This window comes from Phalangium opilio, unplaced genomic scaffold (genome assembly GCF_054372755.1).
Source record: "Phalangium opilio isolate 3A_F unplaced genomic scaffold, DU_Popi_V2 ptg000054l_1, whole genome shotgun sequence".
Classification (NCBI taxonomy): Eukaryota; Metazoa; Arthropoda; class Arachnida; order Opiliones; family Phalangiidae; genus Phalangium; species Phalangium opilio.
In genome coordinates, this window is record NW_028324173.1 from 3,937,715 (window position 1) to 3,963,745 (window position 26,031).

The 26,031-nt window shown below is 40.3% G+C and overlaps 1 non-coding gene across 1 annotated transcript; it reads right to left on the reverse strand.

Annotated features, from left to right (window-relative positions):
- Positions 1 to 19,877: 19,877 nt before the first annotated feature.
- Positions 19,878 to 19,950, reverse strand: TRNAN-AUU (transfer RNA asparagine (anticodon AUU)). Its single transcript has one exon. It is a non-coding gene; the product is annotated as a tRNA-Asn (tRNA).
- Positions 19,951 to 26,031: the final 6,081 nt, after the last annotated feature.

The following is a 26,031-nucleotide window of genomic DNA, read 5'->3' on the forward strand; positions in this document are numbered from 1 at the left end:
GCATTCAAAAGTCTACCGAAAAAATCGCATTTTTTTTCTTCTAGATACAAAATCCGTGACTACGATTTCTTATTGAACATTGAATTTTAACAGCTTTTTGTATGAATATCGTTACATTTGCTTGAATTAAAACAAAAAGTACAAAAATAATGGTTTCAGAGGTTATATTTGAAAATAGTGAAGAAATACTCAAAATGTGTTTCTCTGGCCGAGAAACGTCGATTTTGAAAATATTATTAAAAATCGAGGTACATTTTTATTTATTGTTCAATCGAGATGAAATCACTTTTAGTGAGTGTTTTATAGGGAATTAAGCTGAATTCGGTCAAATATTTGTCCAGAAAAAAATGCATTCTAAAAAGTACCGAAAAAATCGCATGTTTTTTTCTTCAAGATTCAAAATCTGTGAGTACGATTTCTTATTGAAAATTGAATTTTAACAGTTTTTTGAATGAATATCGTTATATTTGCTTGAATTAAAGCAAAAAGTACAAAAATAATGGTTTCAGTGGTTATATTTGAAAATAGTGAAGAAATACTCAAAATGTGTTTCTCTGGCCGAGAAACGTCGATTTTGAAAATATTATTAAAAATCGATGTACATTCTTATTTATTGTTCAATCGAGATGAAATCACTTTTAATGAGTGTTTTATAGGGAATTAAGCTGAATTCGGTCAAACGTTTGTCCAGAAAAAAATGCATTCAAAAAGGTACCGAAAAAATCGCATGTTTTTTTTCTTCAAGATACAAAATCCGTCACAACGATTTCTTATTGAAAATTTAATTTTAACAGTTTTTTGAATGAATATCGTTACATTTGCTTGAATTAAAGCAAAAAGTACAAAAATAATGGTTTCAGTGGTTATATTTGAAAATAGTGAAGAAAAACTCAAAATGTGTTTCTCTGGCCGAGAAACGTCGATTTTGAAAATATTATTAAAAATCGAGGTACATTTTTGTTTATTGTTCAATCGAGATGAAATCACTTTTAATGAGTGTTTTATAGGGAATTAAGCTGAATTCGGTCAAATATATGTCCAGAAAAAAATGCATTCAAAAAGGTACCGAAAAAATCGCATGTTTTTTTTCTTCAAGATACAAAATTCGTCACAACGATTTCTTATTGAAAATTGAATTTTAACAGTTTTTTGAATGAATATCGTTATATTTGCTTGAATTAAAGCAAAAAGTACAAAAATAATGGTTTCAGTGGTTATATTTGAAAATAGTGAAGAAATACTCAAAATGTGTTTCTCTGGCCGAGAAACGTCGATTTTGAAAATATTATTAAAAATCGATGTACATTCTTATTTATTGTTCAATCGAGATGAAATCACTTTTAATGAGTGTTTTATAGGGAATTAAGCTGAATTCGGTCAAAAATTTGTCCAGAAAAAAATGCATTCAAAAGTCTACCGAAAAAATCGCATTTTTTTTCTTCTAGATACAAAATCCGTGACTACGATTTCTTATTGAACATTGAATTTTAACAGCTTTTTGTATGAATATCGTTACATTTGCTTGAATTAAAACAAAAAGTACAAAAATAATGGTTTCAGAGGTTATATTTGAAAATAGTGAAGAAATACTCAAAATGTGTTTCTCTGGCCGAGAAACGTCGATTTTGAAAATATTATTAAAAATCGAGGTACATTTTTATTTATTGTTCAATCGAGATGAAATCACTTTTAGTGAGTGTTTTATAGGGAATTAAGCTGAATTCGGTCAAATATTTGTCCAGAAAAAAATGCATTCTAAAAAGTACCGAAAAAATCGCATGTTTTTTTCTTCAAGATTCAAAATCTGTGAGTACGATTTCTTATTGAAAATTGAATTTTAACAGTTTTTTGAATGAATATCGTTATATTTGCTTGAATTAAAGCAAAAAGTACAAAAATAATGGTTTCAGTGGTTATATTTGAAAATAGTGAAGAAATACTCAAAATGTGTTTCTCTGGCCGAGAAACGTCGATTTTGAGAATATTATTAAAAATCGAGGTACATTTTTATTTATTGTTCAATCGAGATGAAATCACTTTTAATGAGTGTTTTATAGGGAATTAAGCTGAATTCGGTCAAATATATGTCCAGAAAAAAATGCATTCAAAAAGGTACCGAAAAAATCGCATGTTTTTTTTCTTCAAGATACAAAATTCGTCACAACGATTTCTTATTGAAAATTTAATTTTAACAGTTTTTTGAATGAATATCGTTACATTTGCTTGAATTAAAGCAAAAAGTACAAAAATAATGGTTTCAGTGGTTATATTTGAAAATAGTGAAGAAAAACTCAAAATGTGTTTCTCTGGCCGAGAAACGTCGATTTTGAAAATATTATTAAAAATCGATGTACATTCTTATTTATTGTTCAATCGAGATGAAATCACTTTTAATGAGTGTTTTATAGGGAATTAAGCTGAATTCGGTCAAACGTTTGTCCAGAAAAAAATGCATTCAAAAAGGTACCGAAAAAATCGCATGTTTTTTTTCCTCAAGATACAAAATCCGTCACAACGATTTCTTATTGAAAATTTAATTTTAACAGTTTTTTGAATGAATATCGTTACATTTGCTTGAATTAAAGCAAAAAGTACAAAAATAATGGTTTCAGTGGTTATATTTGAAAATAGTGAAGAAAAACTCAAAATGTGTTTCTCTGGCCGAGAAACGTCGATTTTGAAAATATTATTAAAAATCGAGGTACATTTTTGTTTATTGTTCAATCGAGATGAAATCACTTTTAATGAGTGTTTTATAGGGAATTAAGCTGAATTCGGTCAAATATATGTCCAGAAAAAAATGCATTCAAAAAGGTACCGAAAAAATCGCATGTTTTTTTTCTTCAAGATACAAAATTCGTCACAACGATTTCTTATTGAAAATTTAATTTTAACAGTTTTTTGAATGAATATCGTTACATTTGCTTGAATTAAAGCAAAAAGTACAAAAATAATGGTTTCAGTGGTTTTATTTGAAAATAGTGAAGAAAAACTCAAAATGTGTTTCTCTGGCCGAGAAACGTCGATTTTGAAAATATTATTAAAAATCGAGGTACATTTTTGTTTATTGTTCAATCGAGATGAAATCACTTTTAATGAGTGTTTTATAGGGAATTAAGCTGAATTCGGTCAAACGTTTGTCCAGAAAAAAATGCATTCAAAAAGGTACCGAAAAAATCGCATGTTTTTTTTCCTCAAGATACAAAATCCGTCACAACGATTTCTTATTGAAAATTTAATTTTAACAGTTTTTTGAATGAATATCGTTACATTTGCTTGAATTAAAGCAAAAAGTACAAAAATAATGGTTTCAGTGGTTATATTTGAAAATAGTGAAGAAAAACTCAAAATGTGTTTCTCTGGCCGAGAAACGTCGATTTTGAAAATATTATTAAAAATCGAGGTACATTTTTGTTTATTGTTCAATCGAGATGAAATCACTTTTAATGAGTGTTTTATAGGGAATTAAGCTGAATTCGGTCAAATATATGTCCAGAAAAAAATGCATTCAAAAAGGTACCGAAAAAATCGCATGTTTTTTTTCTTCAAGATACAAAATTCGTCACAACGATTTCTTATTGAAAATTTAATTTTAACAGTTTTTTGAATGAATATCGTTACATTTGCTTGAATTAAAGCAAAAAGTACAAAAATAATGGTTTCAGTGGTTTTATTTGAAAATAGTGAAGAAAAACTCAAAATGTGTTTCTCTGGCCGAGAAACGTCGATTTTGAAAATATTATTAAAAATCGAGGTACATTTTTGTTTATTGTTCAATCGAGATGAAATCACTTTTAATGAGTGTTTTATAGGGAATTAAGCTGAATTCGGTCAAACGTTTGTCCAGAAAAAAATGCATTAAAAAAGTACCGAAAAAATCGCATGTTTTTTTTCTTCGACATACAAAATTCGTCACAACGATTTCTTATTGAAAATTGAATTTTAACAGTTTTTTGAATGAATATCGTTATATTTGCTTGAATTAAAGCAAAAAGTACAAAAATAATGGTTTCAGTGGTTATATTTGAAAATAGTGAAGAAATACTCAAAATGTGTTTCTCTGGCCGAGAAACGTCGATTTTGAAAATATTATTAAAAATCGATGTACATTCTTATTTATTGTTCAATCGAGATGAAATCACTTTTAATGAGTGTTTTATAGGGAATTAAGCTGAATTCGGTCAAACGTTTGTCCAGAAAAAAATGCATTCAAAAAGGTACCGAAAAAATCGCATGTTTTTTTTCTTCAAGATACAAAATCCGTCACAACGATTTCTTATTGAAAATTTAATTTTAACAGTTTTTTGAATGAATATCGTTACATTTGCTTGAATTAAAGCAAAAAGTACAAAAATAATGGTTTCAGTGGTTATATTTGAAAATAGTGAAGAAAAACTCAAAATGTGTTTCTCTGGCCGAGAAACGTCGATTTTGAAAATATTATTAAAAATCGAGGTACATTTTTGTTTATTGTTCAATCGAGATGAAATCACTTTTAATGAGTGTTTTATAGGGAATTAAGCTGAATTCGGTCAAATATATGTCCAGAAAAAAATGCATTCAAAAAGGTACCGAAAAAATCGCATGTTTTTTTTCTTCAAGATACAAAATTCGTCACAACGATTTCTTATTGAAAATTGAATTTTAACAGTTTTTTGAATGAATATCGTTATATTTGCTTGAATTAAAGCAAAAAGTACAAAAATAATGGTTTCAGTGGTTATATTTGAAAATAGTGAAGAAATACTCAAAATGTGTTTCTCTGGCCGAGAAACGTCGATTTTGAAAATATTATTAAAAATCGATGTACATTCTTATTTATTGTTCAATCGAGATGAAATCACTTTTAATGAGTGTTTTATAGGGAATTAAGCTGAATTCGGTCAAAAATTTGTCCAGAAAAAAATGCATTCAAAAGTCTACCGAAAAAATCGCATTTTTTTTCTTCTAGATACAAAATCCGTGACTACGATTTCTTATTGAACATTGAATTTTAACAGCTTTTTGTATGAATATCGTTACATTTGCTTGAATTAAAACAAAAAGTACAAAAATAATGGTTTCAGAGGTTATATTTGAAAATAGTGAAGAAATACTCAAAATGTGTTTCTCTGGCCGAGAAACGTCGATTTTGAAAATATTATTAAAAATCGAGGTACATTTTTATTTATTGTTCAATCGAGATGAAATCACTTTTAGTGAGTGTTTTATAGGGAATTAAGCTGAATTCGGTCAAATATTTGTCCAGAAAAAAATGCATTCTAAAAAGTACCGAAAAAATCGCATGTTTTTTTCTTCAAGATTCAAAATCTGTGAGTACGATTTCTTATTGAAAATTGAATTTTAACAGTTTTTTGAATGAATATCGTTATATTTGCTTGAATTAAAGCAAAAAGTACAAAAATAATGGTTTCAGTGGTTATATTTGAAAATAGTGAAGAAATACTCAAAATGTGTTTCTCTGGCCGAGAAACGTCGATTTTGAGAATATTATTAAAAATCGAGGTACATTTTTATTTATTGTTCAATCGAGATGAAATCACTTTTAATGAGTGTTTTATAGGGAATTAAGCTGAATTCGGTCAAATATATGTCCAGAAAAAAATGCATTCAAAAAGGTACCGAAAAAATCGCATGTTTTTTTTCTTCAAGATACAAAATTCGTCACAACGATTTCTTATTGAAAATTTAATTTTAACAGTTTTTTGAATGAATATCGTTACATTTGCTTGAATTAAAGCAAAAAGTACAAAAATAATGGTTTCAGTGGTTATATTTGAAAATAGTGAAGAAAAACTCAAAATGTGTTTCTCTGGCCGAGAAACGTCGATTTTGAAAATATTATTAAAAATCGATGTACATTCTTATTTATTGTTCAATCGAGATGAAATCACTTTTAATGAGTGTTTTATAGGGAATTAAGCTGAATTCGGTCAAACGTTTGTCCAGAAAAAAATGCATTCAAAAAGGTACCGAAAAAATCGCATGTTTTTTTTCCTCAAGATACAAAATCCGTCACAACGATTTCTTATTGAAAATTTAATTTTAACAGTTTTTTGAATGAATATCGTTACATTTGCTTGAATTAAAGCAAAAAGTACAAAAATAATGGTTTCAGTGGTTATATTTGAAAATAGTGAAGAAAAACTCAAAATGTGTTTCTCTGGCCGAGAAACGTCGATTTTGAAAATATTATTAAAAATCGAGGTACATTTTTGTTTATTGTTCAATCGAGATGAAATCACTTTTAATGAGTGTTTTATAGGGAATTAAGCTGAATTCGGTCAAATATATGTCCAGAAAAAAATGCATTCAAAAAGGTACCGAAAAAATCGCATGTTTTTTTTCTTCAAGATACAAAATTCGTCACAACGATTTCTTATTGAAAATTTAATTTTAACAGTTTTTTGAATGAATATCGTTACATTTGCTTGAATTAAAGCAAAAAGTACAAAAATAATGGTTTCAGTGGTTATATTTGAAAATAGTGAAGAAAAACTCAAAATGTGTTTCTCTGGCCGAGAAACGTCGATTTTGAAAATATTATTAAAAATCGAGGTACATTTTTGTTTATTGTTCAATCGAGATGAAATCACTTTTAATGAGTGTTTTATAGGGAATTAAGCTGAATTCGGTCAAATATATGTCCAGAAAAAAATGCATTCAAAAAGGTACCGAAAAAATCGCATGTTTTTTTTCTTCAAGATACAAAATTCGTCACAACGATTTCTTATTGAAAATTTAATTTTAACAGTTTTTTGAATGAATATCGTTACATTTGCTTGAATTAAAGCAAAAAGTACAAAAATAATGGTTTCAGTGGTTTTATTTGAAAATAGTGAAGAAAAACTCAAAATGTGTTTCTCTGGCCGAGAAACGTCGATTTTGAAAATATTATTAAAAATCGAGGTACATTTTTGTTTATTGTTCAATCGAGATGAAATCACTTTTAATGAGTGTTTTATAGGGAATTAAGCTGAATTCGGTCAAACGTTTGTCCAGAAAAAAATGCATTAAAAAAGTACCGAAAAAATCGCATGTTTTTTTTCTTCGACATACAAAATTCGTCACAACGATTTCTTATTGAAAATTGAATTTTAACAGTTTTTTGAATGAATATCGTTATATTTGCTTGAATTAAAGCAAAAAGTACAAAAATAATGGTTTCAGTGGTTATATTTGAAAATAGTGAAGAAATACTCAAAATGTGTTTCTCTGGCCGAGAAACGTCGATTTTGAAAATATTATTAAAAATCGATGTACATTCTTATTTATTGTTCAATCGAGATGAAATCACTTTTAATGAGTGTTTTATAGGGAATTAAGCTGAATTCGGTCAAAAATTTGTCCAGAAAAAAATGCATTCAAAAGTCTACCGAAAAAATCGCATTTTTTTTCTTCTAGATACAAAATCCGTGACTACGATTTCTTATTGAACATTGAATTTTAACAGCTTTTTGTATGAATATCGTTACATTTGCTTGAATTAAAACAAAAAGTACAAAAATAATGGTTTCAGAGGTTATATTTGAAAATAGTGAAAAAATACTCAAAATGTGTTTCTCTGGCCGAGAAACGTCGATTTTGAAAATATTATTAAAAATCGAGGTACATTTTTATTTATTGTTCAATCGAGATGAAATCACTTTTAGTGAGTGTTTTATAGGAAATTAAGCTGAATTCGGTCAAATATTTGTCCAGAAAAAAATGCATTCTAAAAAGTACCGAAAAAATCGCATGTTTTTTTCTTCAAGATTCAAAATCTGTGAGTACGATTTCTTATTGAAAATTGAATTTTAACAGTTTTTTGAATGAATATCGTTATATTTGCTTGAATTAAAGCAAAAAGTACAAAAATAATGGTTTCAGTGGTTATATTTGAAAATAGTGAAGAAATACTCAAAATGTGTTTCTCTGGCCGAGAAACGTCGATTTTGAGAATATTATTAAAAATCGAGGTACATTTTTATTTATTGTTCAATCGAGATGAAATCACTTTAAATGAGTGTTTTATAGGGAATTAAGCTGAATTCGGTCAAATATATGTCCAGAAAAAAATGCATTCAAAAAGGTACCGAAAAAATCGCATGTTTTTTTTCTTCAAGATACAAAATTGGTCACAACGATTTCTTATTGAAAATTTAATTTTAACAGTTTTTTGAATGAATATCGTTACATTTGCTTGAATTAAAGCAAAATGTACAAAAATAATGGTTTCAGTGGTTATATTTGAAAATAGTGAAGAAAAACTCAAAATGTGTTTCTCTGGCCGAGAAACGTCGATTTTGAAAATATTATTAAAAATTGAGGTACATTTTTGTTTATTGTTCAATCGAGATGAAATCACTTTTAATGAGTGTTTTATAGGGAATTAAGCTGAATTCGGTCAAACGTTTGTCCAGAAAAAAATGCATTAAAAAAGTACCGAAAAAATCGCATGTTTTTTTTCTTCGACATACAAAATTCGTCACAACGATTTCTTATTGAAAATTGAATTTTAACAGTTTTTTGAATGAATATCGTTATATTTGCTTGAATTAAAGCAAAAAGTACAAAAATAATGGTTTCAGTGGTTATATTTGAAAATAGTGAAGAAATACTCAAAATGTGTTTCTCTGGCCGAGAAACGTCGATTTTGAAAATATTATTAAAAATCGATGTACATTCTTATTTATTGTTCAATCGAGATGAAATCACTTTTAATGAGTGTTTTATAGGGAATTAAGCTGAATTCGGTCAAACGTTTGTCCAGAAAAAAATGCATTCAAAAAGGTACCGAAAAAATCGCATGTTTTTTTTCCTCAAGATACAAAATCCGTCACAACGATTTCTTATTGAAAATTTAATTTTAACAGTTTTTTGAATGAATATCGTTACATTTGCTTGAATTAAAGCAAAAAGTACAAAAATAATGGTTTCAGTGGTTATATTTGAAAATAGTGAAGAAAAACTCAAAATGTGTTTCTCTGGCCGAGAAACGTCGATTTTGAAAATATTATTAAAAATCGAGGTACATTTTTGTTTATTGTTCAATCGAGATGAAATCACTTTTAATGAGTGTTTTATAGGGAATTAAGCTGAATTCGGTCAAATATATGTCCAGAAAAAAATGCATTCAAAAAGGTACCGAAAAAATCGCATGTTTTTTTTCTTCAAGATACAAAATTCGTCACAACGATTTCTTATTGAAAATTTAATTTTAACAGTTTTTTGAATGAATATCGTTACATTTGCTTGAATTAAAGCAAAAAGTACAAAAATAATGGTTTCAGTGGTTTTATTTGAAAATAGTGAAGAAAAACTCAAAATGTGTTTCTCTGGCCGAGAAACGTCGATTTTGAAAATATTATTAAAAATCGAGGTACATTTTTGTTTATTGTTCAATCGAGATGAAATCACTTTTAATGAGTGTTTTATAGGGAATTAAGCTGAATTCGGTCAAATATATATGTAACGTAAAATTAAATGGTCTTCAGGTATTGTGGAAAAACCTTGACTTTTTACGTCACATCTGAGACGTCACAACACCGCTCCCGGATGGGCTCGAACCACCAACCTATCGGTTAACAGCCGAACGCGCTAACCATTGAGCCACGGAAGCTCCGAAATTAAATGGTTGTCACTTATTTTGTAAAAACCTTGACTTTTTACGTCACAGCTGAGACCTCACAACACCGCTCCCGGATGGGCTCGAACCACCAACCTTTAGGTTAACAGCCGAACGCGCTAACCATTGAGCCACGGAAGCCCAAAAATTAAATGCTCGTCAGGTATTGTGTAAAAACCTTGACTTTTTGCGTCACATCTGAGACCTCACAACACCGCTCCCGGATGGGCTCGAACAACCAACCTATTGGTTAACAGCCGAACGCGCTAACCATTGCGCCACGGAAGCCCAAAAATTAAACGTTCGTCAGGTATTGTGAAAAAACCTTGACTTTTTACGTTACATCTGAGACCTCACAACACCGCTCCCGGATGGGCTCGAACCACCAACCTATTGGTTAACAGCCGAACGTGCTAACCATTGAGCCACGGAAGCTCAGAAATTAAATGGTTGTCAGGTATTGTGGATAAGTTATGACTTTTTACGTTACATCTGAGACCCTACAACACCTCTTCCGGTTGGGCTCGAACCACCAACCTTTCGGTTAACAGCCGAACGCGCTAACCATTGCGCCAAGGAAGCCCAAAAATTTAATGGTCGTCAGGTATTGTGGCAAAACTTTGGCTTTCTACGTTACATTTGAGATCCCACACCACCGCTCCCGGGTGGGATCGAACCACCAACCTATTGGTTAACAGCCGAACGCGCTAACCATTGAGCCACGGAAGCTCAGAAATTAATTGATTGTCACGTATTGTGGATAAGTTTTGACTTTTTACGCTACATCTGAGACCCACAACACCTCTTCCGGGTGGGCTTGAACCACCAGCCTTTCGATTAACAGTTGAACGCGCTAATAATTGCGCCAAGGAAGCCCAAAAATTAAATGTTCGTCAGGTATCGTGGAAAAACTCTGGCATTTTACGTTACATCTGAGACGTCACAACACCGCTCCCGGATGGGCTCGAACCACCAACCTTTAGGTTAACAGCCGAACACGCTAACCATTGAGCCACGGAAGCCCAAAAATTAAATGCTCGTCAGGTATTGTGTAAAAACCTTGACTTTTTGCGTCACATCTGAGACCTCACAACACCGCTCCCGGATGGGCTCGAACAACCAACCTATTGGTTAACAGCCGAACGCGCTAACCATTGCGCCACGGAAGCCCAAAAGTTAAATGATCGTCAGGTATTGTGTAAAAACCATGACTTTTTACGTCACTTCTGAGACCTCACAACACCGCTCCCGGATGGGCTCGAACAACCAACCTATTGGTTAACAGCCGAACGCGCTAACCATTGCGCCACGGAAGCCCAAAAATTAAACGTTCGTCAGGTATTGTGAAAAAACCTTGACTTTTTACGTTACATCTGAGACCTCACAACACCGCTCCCGGATGGGCTCGAACCACCAACCTATTGGTTAACAGCCGAACGTGCTAACCATTGAGCCACGGAAGCTCAGAAATTAAATGGTTGTCAGGTATTGTGGATAAGTTATGACTTTTTACGTTACATCTGAGACCCTACAACACCTCTTCCGGTTGGGCTCGAACCACCAACCTTTCGGTTAACAGCCGAACGCGCTAACCATTGCGCCAAGGAAGCCCAAAAATTTAATGGTCGTCAGGTATTGTGGCAAAACTTTGGCTTTCTACGTTACATTTGAGATCCCACACCACCGCTCCCGGGTGGGATCGAACCACCAACCTATTGGTTAACAGCCGAACGCGCTAACCATTGAGCCACGGAAGCTCAGAAATTAATTGATTGTCACGTATTGTGGATAAGTTTTGACTTTTTACGCTACATCTGAGACCCACAACACCTCTTCCGGGTGGGCTTGAACCACCAGCCTTTCGATTAACAGTTGAACGCGCTAATAATTGCGCCAAGGAAGCCCAAAAATTAAATGTTCGTCAGGTATCGTGGAAAAACTCTGGCATTTTACGTTACATCTGAGACGTCACAACACCGCTCCCGGATGGGCTCGAACCACCAACCTTTAGGTTAACAGCCGAACACGCTAACCATTGAGCCACGGAAGCCCAAAAATTAAATGCTCGTCAGGTATTGTGTAAAAACCTTGACTTTTTGCGTCACATCTGAGACCTCACAACACCGCTCCCGGATGGGCTCGAACAACCAACCTATTGGTTAACAGCCGAACGCGCTAACCATTGCGCCACGGAAGCCCAAAAGTTAAATGATCGTCAGGTATTGTGTAAAAACCATGACTTTTTACGTCACTTCTGAGACCTCACAACACCGCTCCCGGATGGGCTCGAACAACCAACCTATTGGTTAACAGCCGAACGCGCTAACCATTGCGCCACGGAAGCCCAAAAATTAAATGTTCGTCAGGTATTGTGGAAAAACTCTGACATTTTACGTTACATCTGAGACCTCACAACACCGCTCCAAGATGGGCTCGAACCACCAACCTATTGGTTAACAGCCGAACGCGCTAACCATTGAGCCACGGAAGCCCAAAAATTAAATGCTCGTCAGGTATTGTTTAAAAACCTTGGCTTTTTTACGTCACATCTGAGACCTCACAACACCTCTCCCGGGTGGGCTCGAACCTTCAACCTTTCGATTAACAGCTGAACGCGCTAATCATTGCGCCACGGAAGCCCAAAAATTAAATGTTTGTCAGGTGTTGTGGAAAAAACCTTGACTTTTTACGTTACATCTGAGACCTCACAACACCGCTCCCGGATGGGCTCGAACCACCAACCTATTGGTTAACAGCCCAACGCGCTAACCATTGCGCCACGGAAGCCCAAAAATTAAATGGTCTTCAGGTATTGTGGAAAAACCTTGACTTTTTACGTCACATCTGAGACGTCACAACACCGCTCCCGGATGGGCTCGAACCACCAACCTATCGGTTAACAGCCGAACGCCCTAACCATTGAGCCACGGAAGCTCTGAAATTAAATGGTTGTCACTTATTGTGGAAAAGTTTTGACTTTTTACGCTACATCTGAGACCCCACAACACCTCTCTCGGGTGGGCTCGAACCTTCAACCTTTCGATTAACAGCTGAACGCGCTAATCATTGCGCCACGGAAGCCCAAAAATTAAATGTTCGTCAGGTATTGTGGAAAAACTCTGACATTTTACGTTACATCTGAGACATCACAACACCGCTCCCGTATGGGCTCGAACCACCAACCTATTGGTTAAGAGCCGAACGCGCTAACCATTGCGCCACGGAAGCCCCCAAATTAAATGGTCTTCAGGTATTGTGGAAAAACCTTGACTTTTTACGTCACATCTGAGACGTCACAACACCGCTCCCGGATGGGCTCGAACCACCAACCTATCGGTTAACAGCCGAACGCGCTAACCATTGAGCCACGGAAGCTCTGAAATTAAATGGTTGTCACTTATTTTGTAAAAACCTTGACTTTTTACGTCACATCTGAGACCTCACAACACCGCTCCCGGATGGGCTCGAACCACCAACCTTTAGGTTAACAGCCGAACGCGCTAACCATTGAGCCACGGAAGCCCAAAAATTAAATGCTCGTCAGGTATTGTGTAAAAACCTTGACTTTTTGCGTCACATCTGAGACCTCACAACACCGCTCCCGGATGGGCTCGAACAACCAACCTATTGGTTAACAGCCGAACGCGCTAACCATTGCGCCACGGAAGCCCAAAAATTAAATGTTCGTCAGGTATTGTGAAAAAACTCTGACATTTTACGTTACATCTGAGACCTCACAACACCGCTCCCGGATGGGCTCGAACCACCAACCTATTGGTTAACAGCCGAACGCGCTAACCATTGAGCCACGGAAGCTCAGAAATTAAATGGTTGTCAGGTATTGTGGATAAGTTATGACTTATTACGTTACATCTGAGACCCTACAACACCTCTCTCGGTTGGGCTCGAACCACCAACCTTTCGGTTAACAGCCGAACGCGCTAACCATTGCACCAAGGAAGCCCAAAAAATAAATGGTCGTCAGGTATTGTGGAAAAACTTTGGCTTTCTACGTTACATTTGAGATCCCACAACACCGCTCCCGGGTGGGTCGAACCACCACCCTATTGGTTAAAAGCTGAACGCGCTAACCATTGCGCCACGGAAGCCCAAAAATTAAATGCTCGTCAGGTATTGTGTAAAAACCTTGGCTTTTTACGTCACATCTGAGACCTCACAACACCGCTCCCGGATGGGCTCGAACCACCAACCTATTGGTTAACAGCCGAACGCGCTAACCATTCAGCCACGGAAGCTCAGAAAATAAATGGTTGTCACGTATTGTGGAAAAGTTTTGACTTTTTTCGCTACATCTGAGACCCCACAACACCTCTCCCGGTTGGGCACGAACCACCAACTTTTCGGTTAACAGCCGAACGCGCTAACCATTGCGCCACGGAAGCCCAAAAGTTAATGCTCGTCAGGTATTATGTAAAAACCTTGACATTTTACGTTACATCTGAGACCTCACAACACCGCTCCCGGATGGGCTCGAACCACCAACCTATTGGTTAACAGCCGAACGCGCTAACCATTGAGCCACGAAAGCTCAGAAATTAAATGGTTGTCAGGTATTGTGGATAAGTTATGACTTATTACGTTACTTCTGAGACCCTACAACACCTCTCCCGGTTGGGCTCGAACCACCAACCTTTCGGTTAACAGCCGAACGCGCTAACCATTGCGCCAAGGAAGCCCAAAAATTAAATGTTCGTCAGGTATTGTGGAAAAACCTTGACTTTTTACGTCACATCTGAGACCTCACAACACCGCTCCCGGATGGGCTCGAACCAACAACCTATTGGTTAACAGCCGAACACAATACGTGACAACCATTTAATTTCTGAGCTTCCGTGGCTGAATGGTTAGCGCGTTCGGCTGTTAACCAATAGGTTGGTGGTTCGAGCCCATCCGGGAGCGGTTTTGTGAGGTCTCAGATGTGACGTAAAAAGTCAAGGTTTTTACACAATACCTGACGAGCATTTAATTTTTGGGCTTCCGTGGCGCAATGGTTAGCGCGTTCAGCTTTTAACCAATAGGGTGGTGGTTCGACCCACCCGGGAGCGGTGTTGTGGAATCTCAAATGTAACGTAGAAAGCCAAAGTTTTTCCACAATACCTGACGACCATTTATTTTTTGGGCTTCCTTGGCGCAATGGTTAGCGCGTTCGGCTGTTAACCGAAAGGTTGGTGGTTCGAGCCCAACCAAGAGAAATGTGTTGTAGGGTCTCAGATGTAACGTAATAAGTCATAACTTATCCACAATTCCTGACAACCATTGAATTTCTGAGCTTCCGTGGCTCAATGGTTAGCGCGTTCGGCTGTTAACCAATAGGTTGGTGGTTCGAGCAGATCAGGGAGCGGTGATGTGAGGTCTCAGATGTAACGTAAAATGTCAGAGTTTTTCCACAATACCTGACGAACATTTAATTTTTGGGCTTCCTTGGCGCAATTATTAGCGCGTTCAACTGTTAATCGAAAGGCTGGTGGTTCAAGCCCACCCGGAAGAGGTGTTGTGGGGTCTCAGATGTAGCGTAAAAAGTCAAAACTTTTCCATAATACGTGACAACCATTTAATTTCTGAGCTTCCGTGGCACAATGGTTAGCGCGTTCAGCAGTTAACAAATAGGTTAGTGGTTCGAGCCCACCCGGGAGCGGCGTTGTGGGATCTCAAACGTAACGTAGAAAGCCAAAGTTTTTCCACAATACCTGACGACCATTTAATATTTGGGCTTCCGTGGCGCAATGGTTAGCGCGTTCGGCTGTTAACCAATAGGTTGGTTGTTCGAGCCCATCCGGGAGCGCTGTTGTGAGGTCTCAGATGTGACGCAAAAAGTCAAGGTTTTTACACAATACCTGACGAGCATTTAATTTTTGGGCTTCCGTGGCTCAATGGTTAGCGCGTTCGGCTGTTAACCTAAAGGTTGGTGGTTCGAGCCCATCCGGGAGCGGTGTTGTGACGTCTCAGATGTAACGAAAAATGTCAGAGTTTTTCCACAATACCTGACGAACATTTAATTTTTGGGCTTCCTTGGCGCAATTATTAGCGCGTTCAACTGTTAATCGAAAGGCTGGTGGTTCAAGCCCACCCGGAAGAGGTGTTGTGGGGTCTCAGATGTAGCGTAAAAAGTCAAAACTTATCCACAATACAACGCGCTAACCATAGCGCCAAGGAAGCCCAAAAATTTAATGGTCGTCAGGTATTGTGGCAAAACTTTGGCTTTCTACGTTACATTTGAGATCCCACACCATCGCTCCCGGGTGGGCTCGAACCACCAACCTATTGGTTAACAGCCGAACGCGCTAACCATTGAGCCACGGAAGCTCAGAAATTAAATGGTTGTCACGTATTGTGGATAAGTTTTGACTTTTTACGCTACATCTGAGACCCCACAACACCTCTTCCGGGTGCGCTTGAACCACCAACCTTTCGGTTAACAGCTGAACGCGCTGACCATTGCGCCACGGAAGCCCAAAAATTAAATGGTCGTCAGGTATTGTGGAAAAATTTTGGCTTTCAACGTTACATTTGAGATCCCAAAACACCGCTCCCGGGTGGGCTCGAACCACCAACCTATTGGTTAACAGCCGAACGCGCTAACCATTGCGCCACGGAAGCCCAAAATTTAACTGGTCGTCAGGTGTTGTGGAAAAAACCTTGACATTTTACGTCACATCTGAGACGTCACAGTATTGTGGAAAAACTTTGGCTTTCTACGTTACATTTGAGATCCCACACCACCGCTCCCGGGTGGGCTCGAACCACCAACCTATTGCTTAACAGCCGAACGCGCTAACCATTGAGCCACGGAAGCTCAGAAATTAAATGGTTGTCACGTATTGTGGATAAGTTTTGACTTTTTACGCTACATCTGAGACCCCACAACACCTCCTCCGGGTGCGCTTGAACCACCAGCCTTTCGATTAACAGTTGAACGCGCTAATAATTGCGCCACGGAAGCCCAAAAATTAAATGTTCGTCAGGTATTGTGGAAAAACTCTGACATTTTACGTTACATCTGAGACGTCACAACACCGTTCCCGGATGGGCTCGAACCACCAACCTTTCGGTTAACAGCTGAACGCGCTGACCATTGCGCCACGGAAGCCCAAAAGTTAAATGTTCGTCAGGTATTGTGGAAAAACTCTGACATTTTACGTTACATATGAGACCTCACAACACCGCTCCCGGATGGGCTCGAACCACCAACCTATTGGTTAACAGCCGAACGCGCTAAACATTGCGCCACGGAAGCCCAAAATTTAAATGGTCGTCAGGTGTTGTGGAAAAAACCTTGACTTTTTACGTCACATCTGACACGTCACAACAACGCTCCCGGATGGGCTCGAACCACACACCTATTGGTTAACAGCCGAACGCGCTAACCTTTGAGCCACGGAAGCTCAGAAATTAAAAGGTTGTCAGGTATTGTAGATAAGTTATGACTTTTTACGTTACATCTGAGACCCTACAACACCTCTTCCGGTTGGGCTCGAACCACCAATCTTTCGGTTAACAGCCGAACGCACTAACAATTGCGCCAAGGAAGCCCAAAAATTTAATGGTCGTCAGGTATTGTGGAAAAACTTTGGCTTTCTACGTTACATTTGAGATCCCACACCACCGCTCCCGGGTGGGCTCGAACCACCAACCTATTGGTTAACAGCCGAACGCGCTAACCATTGAGCCACGGAAGCTCAGAAATTAAATGGTTGTCACGTATTGTGGATAAGTTTTGACTTTTTACGCTACATCTGAGACCCCACAACACCACTTCCGGGTGGGCTTGAACCATTAGCCTTTCGATTAACAGTTGAACGCGCTAATAATTGCGCCAAGGAAGCCCAAAAATAAAAGGTTCGTCAGGTATTGTGGAAAAACTCTGACATTTTACGTTACATCTGAGACGTCACAACACCGCTCCCGGATGGGCTGGAACCACCAACCTTTAGGTTAACAGCCGAACGCGCTAACCGTTGAGCCACGGAAGCCCAAAAATTAAATGCTCGTCAGGTATTGTGTAAAAACCTTGACTTTTTACGTCACATCTGAGACCTCACAACACCGCTCCCGGATGGGCTCGAACCACCAACCTTTCGGTTAACAGCCGAATGCGCTAACCATTGAGCCACGGAAGCTCAGAAATTAAATGGTTGTCACGTATTGTGGATAAGTTTTGACTTTTTACGCTACATCTGAGACCCCACAACACCTCTTCCGGGTGGGCTTGAACCACCAGCCTTTCGATTAACAGTTGAACGCGCTAATAATTGCACCAAGGAAGCCCAAAAATTAAATGTTCGTCAGGTATTGTGGAAAAACTCTGACATTTTACGTTACATCTGAGACGTCACAACACCGCTCCCGGATGGGCTCGAACCACCAACCTTTAGGTTAACAGCCGAACGCGCTAACCATTGAGCAACGGAAGCCCAAAAATTAAATGCTCGTCAGGTATTGTGTAAAAACCTTGACTTTTTGCGTCACAATTGAGACCTCACAACACCGCTCCCGGATGGGCTCGAACAACCAACCTATTTGTTAACAGCCGAACGCGCTAACCATTGCGCCACGGAAGCCCAAAAGTTAAATGCTCGTCAGGTATTGTGTAAAAACCTTGACTTTTTACGTCACATCTGAGACCTCACAACACCGCTCCCGGATGGGCTCGAACAACCAACCTATTGGTTAAAAGCTGAACGCGCTACTCATTGCGCCACGGAAGCCCAAAAATAAAATGCTCGTCAGGTATTGTGTAAAAACCTTGGCTTTTTACGTCACATCTGAGACCTCACAACACCGCTCCCGGATGGGCTCGAACCACCAACCTATTGGTTAACAGCCGAACGCGCTAACCATTCAGCCACGGAAGCTCAGAAATTAAATGGTTGTCACGTATTGTGGAAAAGTTTTGACTTTTTTCGCTACATCTGAGACCCCACAACACCTCTCCCGGTTGGGCTCGAACCACCAACCTTTCGGTTAACAGCCAAACGCGCTAACCATTGCGCCACGGAAGCCCAAAAGTTAAATGCTCGTCAGGTATTGTGTAAAAACCTTGACTTTTTACGTCACATCTGAGACCTCACAACACCGCTCCCGGATGGGTTCGAACAACCAACCTATTGGTTGACAGCCGAACGCGCTAACCATTGCGCCACGGAAGCCCAAAAATTAAATGTTCGTCAGGTATTGTGGAAAAACTCTGACATTTTACGTTACATCTGAGACCTCACAACACCGCTCCCGGATGGGCTCGAACCACCAACCTTTCGGTTAACAGTCGAACGCGCTAACCATTGAGCCACGGAAGCTCAGAAATTAAATGGTTGTCAGGTATTGTGGATAAGTTATGACTTATTACGTTACATCTGAGACCCTACAACACCTCTCCCGGTTGGGCTCGAACCACCAACCTTTCGGTTAACAGCCGAACGCGCTAACCATTGCGCCACGGAAGCCCAAAAATTTAATGGTCGTCAGGTATTGTGGCAAAACTTTGGCTTTCTACGTTACATTTGAGATCCCACACCACCGCTCCCGGGTGGGCTCGAACCACCAACCTATTGGTTAACAGCCGAACGCGCTAACTATTGAGCCACGGAAGCTCAGAAATTAAATGGTTGTCACGTATTGTGGATAAGTTTTGACTTTTTACGCTACATCTGAGACCCCACAACACCTCTTCCGGGTGCGCTTGAACCACCAGCCTTTCGACTAACAGTTGAACGCGCTAATAATTGCGCCACGGAAGCCCAAAAATTAAATGTTCGTCAGGTATTGTGGAAAAACTCTGACATTTTACGTTACATCTGAGCCGTCACAACACCGCTCCCGGATGGGCTCGAACCACCAACCTTTCGGTTAACAGCTGAACGCGCTGACCATTGCGCCACGGAAGCCCAAAAATTAAATGGTCGTCAGGTATTGTGGAAAAATTTTGGCTTTCAACGTTACATTTGAGATCCCACAACACCGCTCCCGGGTGGGCTTGAACTACCAACCTTTCGGTTAACAGCCGAACGCGCTAACTATTGCGCCACGAAAGCCAAAAAGTTAAATGCTCGTCAGGTATTGTGTAAAAACCTTGACTTTTTGCGTCACATCTGAGACCTCACAACACCGCTCCCGGATGGGCTCGAACCACCAACCTATTGGTTAACAGCCGAACGCGCTAACCATTGAGCCACGGAAGCTCAGAAATTAAATGGTTGTCAGGTATTGTGGAAAAACTTTGGCTTTCTACGTTACATCTGAGACGTCACAACACCGCTCCCGGATGGGCTCGAACCACCAACCTTTAGGTTAATAGCCGAACGCGCTAACCATTGAGCCACGGAAGCCCAAAAATTAAATGCTCGTCAGGTATTGTGTAAAAACCTTGACTTTTTGCGTCACATCTGAGACCTCACAACACCGCTCCCGGATGGGCTCGAACAACCAACCTATTGGTTAACAGCCGAACGCGCTAACCATTGCGCCACGGAAGCCCAAAAGTTAAATGCTCGTCAGGTATTGTGTAAAAACCTTGACTTTTTACGTCACATCTGAGACCTCACAACACCGCTCCCGGATGGGCTCGAGCCACACACCTATTGGTTAACAGCCGAACGCGCTAACCTTTGAGCCACGGAAGCTCAGAAATTAAATGGTTGTCAGGTATTGTGGATAAGTTTTGACTTTTTACGCTACATCTGAGACCCCACAACACCTCTTCCGGGTGGAGTGTAACCACCAGCCTTTCGATTAACAGTTTAACGCGCTAATAATTGCGCCAAGGAAGCCCAAAGATTAAATGTTCGTCAGGTATTGTGGAAAAACTCTGACATTTTACGTTACATCTGAGACGTCACAACACCGCTCCCGGATGGGCTCGAACCACCAGCCTTTAGGTTAACAGCCGAACGCGCTAACCATTGAGCCACGGAAGCCCAAAAATTAAATGCTCGTCAGGTATTGTGTATAAACCTTGACTTTTTGCGTCACATCTGAGACCTCACAACACCGCTCCCGGATGGGCTCGAACAACCAACCTATTGGTTAACAGCCGAACGCGCTAACCATTGCGCCACGGAAGCCCAAAAGTTAAATGCTCGTCAGGTATTGTGTAAAAACCTTGACTTTTTACGTCACATCTGAGACCTCACAACACCGCTCTCGGATGGGCTCGAGCCACACACCTATTGGTTAACAGCCGAACGCGCTAACCTTTGAGCCACGGAAGCTCAGAAATTAAATGGTTGTCAGGTATTGTGGATAAGTTATGACTTTTTACGTTACATCTGAGACCCTACAACACCTCTTCCGGTTGCGCTCGAACCACCAACCTTTCGGTTAACAGCCGAACGCGCTAACCATTGCGCCACGGAAGCCCAAAAATTAAATGGTTGTCAGGTATTGTGGATAAGTTATGACTTATTACGTTACATCTGAGACCCTACAACACCTCTCTCGGTTGGGCTCGAACCACCAACCTTTCGGTTAACAGCCGAACGCGCTAACCATTGCGCCAAGGAAGCCCAAAAAATAAATGGTCGTCAGGTATTGTGGAAAAACTTTGGCTTTCTACGTTACATTTGAGACCCCACAACACCGCTCCCGGGTGGGCTCGAACCACCACCCTATTGGTTAAAAGCTGAACGCGCTAACCATTGCGCCACGGAAGCCCAAAAATTAAATGCTCGTCAGGTATTGTGTAAAAACTCTGACATTTTACGTTACATCTGAGACCTCACAACACCGCTCCCGGATGGGCTCGAACCACCAACCTATTGGTTAACAGCCGAACGCGCTAACCATTGCGCCACGGAAGCCCAAAAATTAAATGGTCGTCAGGTATTGTGGAAAAATTTTGGCTTTCAACGTTACATTTGAGATCCCAAAACACCGCTCCCGGGTGGGCTCGAACCACCAACCTATTTGTTAACAGCCGAATTCGCTAACCATTGAGCCACGGAAGCTCAGAATTTAAATGGTCGTCAGGTGTTGTGGAAAAAACCTTAACTTTTTACGTCACATCTGAGACGTCACAACACCGCTCCCGGATGGGCTCGAACCACACACCTATTGGTTACCAGCCGAACGCGCTAACCTTTGAGCCAAGGAAGCTCAGAAACTAAATGGTTGTCAGGTATTGTAGATAAGTTATGACTTTTTACGTTACATCTGAGACCCTACAACACCTCTTCCGGTTGGGCTCGAACCACCAACCTTTCGGTTAACAGCCGAACGCACTAACAATTGCGCCAAGGAAGCCCAAAAATTTAATGGTCGTCAGGTATTGTGGAAAAACTTTGGCTTTCTACGTTACATTTGAGATCCCACACCACCGCTCTTGGGTGGGCTCGAACCACCAACCTATTGGTTAACAGCCGAACGCGCTAACCATTGAGCCAAGGAAGCCCAAAAATTTAATGGTCGTCAGGTATTGTGGAAAAACTTTGGCTTTCTACGTTACATTTGAGATCCCACACCACCGCTCTTGGGTGGGCTCGAACCACCAACCTATTGGTTAACAGCCGAACGCGCTAACCATTGAGCCACGGAAGCTCAGAAATTAAATGGTTGTCACGTATTGTGGATAAGTTTTGACTTTTTACGCTACATCTGAGACCCCACAACACCTCTTCCGGGTGGGCTTGAACCATTAGCCTTTCGATTAACAGTTGAACGCGCTAATAATTGCGCCAAGGAAGCCCAAAGATTAAATGTTCGTCAGGTATTGTGGAAAAACTCTGACATTTTACGTTACATCTGAGACGTCACAACACCGCTCCCGGATGGACTCGAACCACCAGCCTTTAGGTTAACAGCCGAACGCGCTAACCATTGAGCCACGGAAGCCCAAAAATTAAATGCTCGTCAGGTATTGTGTAAAAACCTTGACTTTTTGCGTCACATCTGAGACCTCACAACACCGCTCCCGGATGGGCTCGAACAACCAACCTATTGGTTAACAGCCGAACGCGCTAACCATTGCGCCACGGAAGCCCAAAAGTTAAATGCTCGTCAGGTATTGTGTAAAAACCTTGACTTTTTACGTCACATCTGAGACCTCACAACACCGCTCTCGGATGGGCTCGAGCCACACACCTATTGGTTAACAGCCGAACGCGCTAACCTTTGAGCCACGGAAGCTCAGAAATTAAATGGTTGTCAGGTATTGTGGATAAGTTTTGACTTTTTACGTTACATCTGAGACCCTACAACACCTCTTCCGGTTGCGCTCGAACCACCAACCTTTCGGTTAACAGCCGAACGCGCTAACCATTGCGCCACGGAAGCCCAAAAATTAAATGGTTGTCAGGTATTGTGGATAAGTTATGACTTATTACGTTACATCTGAGACCCTACAACACCTCTCTCGGTTGGGCTCGAACCACCAACCTTTCGGTTAACAGCCGAACGCGCTAACCATTGCGCCAAGGAAGCCCAAAAAATAAATGGTCGTCAGGTATTGTGGAAAAACTTTGGCTTTCTACGTTACATTTGAGACCCCACAACACCGCTCCCGGGTGGGCTCGAACCACCACCCTATTGGTTAAAAGCTGAACGCGCTAACCATTGCGCCACGGAAGCCCAAAAATTAAATGCTCGTCAGGTATTGTGTAAAAACTCTGACATTTTACGTTACATCTGAGACCTCACAACACCGCTCCCGGATGGGCTCGAACCACCAACCTATTGGTTAACAGCCGAACGCGCTAACCATTGCGCCACGGAAGCCCAAAAATTAAATGGTCGTCAGGTATTGTGGAAAAATTTTGGCTTTCAACGTTACATTTGAGATCCCAAAACACCGCTCCCGGGTGGGCTCGAACCACCAACCTATTTGTTAACAGCCGAATTCGCTAACCATTGAGCCACGGAAGCTCAGAATTTAAATGGTCGTCAGGTGTTGTGAAAAAACCTTGACTTTTTACGTCACATCTGAGACGTCACAACACCGCTCCCGGATGGGCTCGAACCACACACCTATTGGTTACCAGCCGAACGCGCTAACCTTTGAGCCAAGGAAGCTCAGAAACTAAATGGTTGTCAGGTATTGTAGATAAGTTATGACTTTTTACGTTACATCTGAGACCCTACAACACCTCTTCCGGTTGGGCTCGAACCACCAACCTTTCGGTTAACAGCCGAACGCACTAACAATTGCGCCAAGGAAGCCCAAAAATTTAATGGTCGTCAGGTATTGTGGAAAAACTTTGGCTTTCTACGTTACATTTGAGATCCCACACCACCGCTCCCGGGTGGGCTCGAACCACCAACCTATTGGTTAACAGCCGAACGCGCTAACCATTGAGCCACGGAAGCTCAGAAATTAAATGGTTGTCACGTATTGTGGATAAGTTTTGACTTTTTACGCTACATCTGAGACCCCACAACACCACTTCCGGGTGGGCTTGAACCATTAGCCTTTCGATTAACAGTTGAACGCGCTAATAATTGCGCCAAGGAAGCCCAAAAATAAAAGGTTCGTCAGGTATTGTGGAAAAACTCTGACATTTTACGTTACATCTGAGACGTCACAACACCGCTCCCGGATGGGCTGGAACCACCAACCTTTAGGTTAACAGCCGAACGCGCTAACCGTTGAGCCACGGAAGCCCAAAAATTAAATGCTCGTCAGGTATTGTGTAAAAACCTTGACTTTTTGCGTCACATCTGAGACCTCACAACACCGCTCCCGGATGGGCTCGAACAACCAACCTATTGGTTAAAAGCTGAACGCGCTAACCATTGCGCCACGGAAGCCCAAAGATTAAATGCTCGTCAGGTATTGTGTAAAAACCTTGGCTTTTTACGTCACATCTGAGACCTCACAACACCGCTCCCGGATGGGCTCGAACCACCAACCTATTGGTTAACAGCCGAACGCGCTAACCATTCAGCCACGGAAGCTCAGAAATTAAATGTTTGTCACGTATTGTGGAAAAGTTTTGACTTTTTACGCTACATCTGAGACCCTATAACATCTCTCCCGGTTGGGCTCGAACCACCAACCTTTCGGTTAACAGCCGAACGTGCTAACCATTGCGCCACGGAAGCCCAAAAGTTAAATGCTCGTCAGGTATTGTGTAAAAACCTTGACTTTTTACGTCACATCTGAGACCTCACAACACCGCTCCCGGATGGGTTCGAACAACCAACCTATTGGTTAACAGCCGAACGCGCTAACCATTGCGCCACGGAAGCCCAAAAATTAAATGTTCGTCAGGTATTGTGGAAAAACTCTGACATTTTACGTTACATCTGAGACCTCACAACACCGCTCCCGGATGGGCTCGAACCACCAACCTATTGGTTAACAGCCGAACGCGCTAACCATTGCGCCACGGAAGCCCAAAAATTAAATGGTCGTCAGGTATTGTGGAAAAATTTTGGCTTTCAACGTTACATTTGAGATCCCAAAACACCGCTCCCGGGTGGGCTCGAACCACCAACCTATTTGTTAACAGCCGAATTCGCTAACCATTGAGCCACGGAAGCTCAGAATTTAAATGGTCGTCAGGTGTTGTGAAAAAACCTTGACTTTTTACGTCACATCTGAGACGTCACAACACCGCTCCCGGATGGGCTCGAACCACACACCTATTGGTTACCAGCCGAACGCGCTAACCTTTGAGCCAAGGAAGCTCAGAAACTAAATGGTTGTCAGGTATTGTAGATAAGTTATGACTTTTTACGTTACATCTGAGACCCTACAACACCTCTTCCGGTTGGGCTCGAACCACCAACCTTTCGGTTAACAGCCGAACGCACTAACAATTGCGCCAAGGAAGCCCAAAAATTTAATGGTCGTCAGGTATTGTGGAAAAACTTTGGCTTTCTACGTTACGTTTGAGATCCCACACCACCGCTCCCGGGTGGGCTCGAACCACCAACCTATTGGTTAACAGCCGAACGCGCTAACCATTGAGCCACGGAAGCTCAGAAATTAAATGGTTGTCACGTATTGTGGATAAGTTTTGACTTTTTACGCTACATCTGAGACCCCACAACACCACTTCCGGGTGGGCTTGAACCATTAGCCTTTCGATTAACAGTTGAACGCGCTAATAATTGCGCCAAGGAAGCCCAAAAATAAAAGGTTCGTCAGGTATTGTGGAAAAACTCTGACATTTTACGTTACATCTGAGACGTCACAACACCGCTCCCGGATGGGCTGGAACCACCAACCTTTAGGTTAACAGCCGAACGCGCTAACCGTTGAGCCACGGAAGCCCAAAAATTAAATGCTCGTCAGGTATTGTGTAAAAACCTTGACTTTTTGCGTCACATCTGAGACCTCACAACACCGCTCCCGGATGGGCTCGAACAACCAACCTATTGGTTAAAAGCTGAACGCGCTAACCATTGCGCCACGGAAGCCCAAAGATTAAATGCTCGTCAGGTATTGTGTAAAAACCTTGGCTTTTTACGTC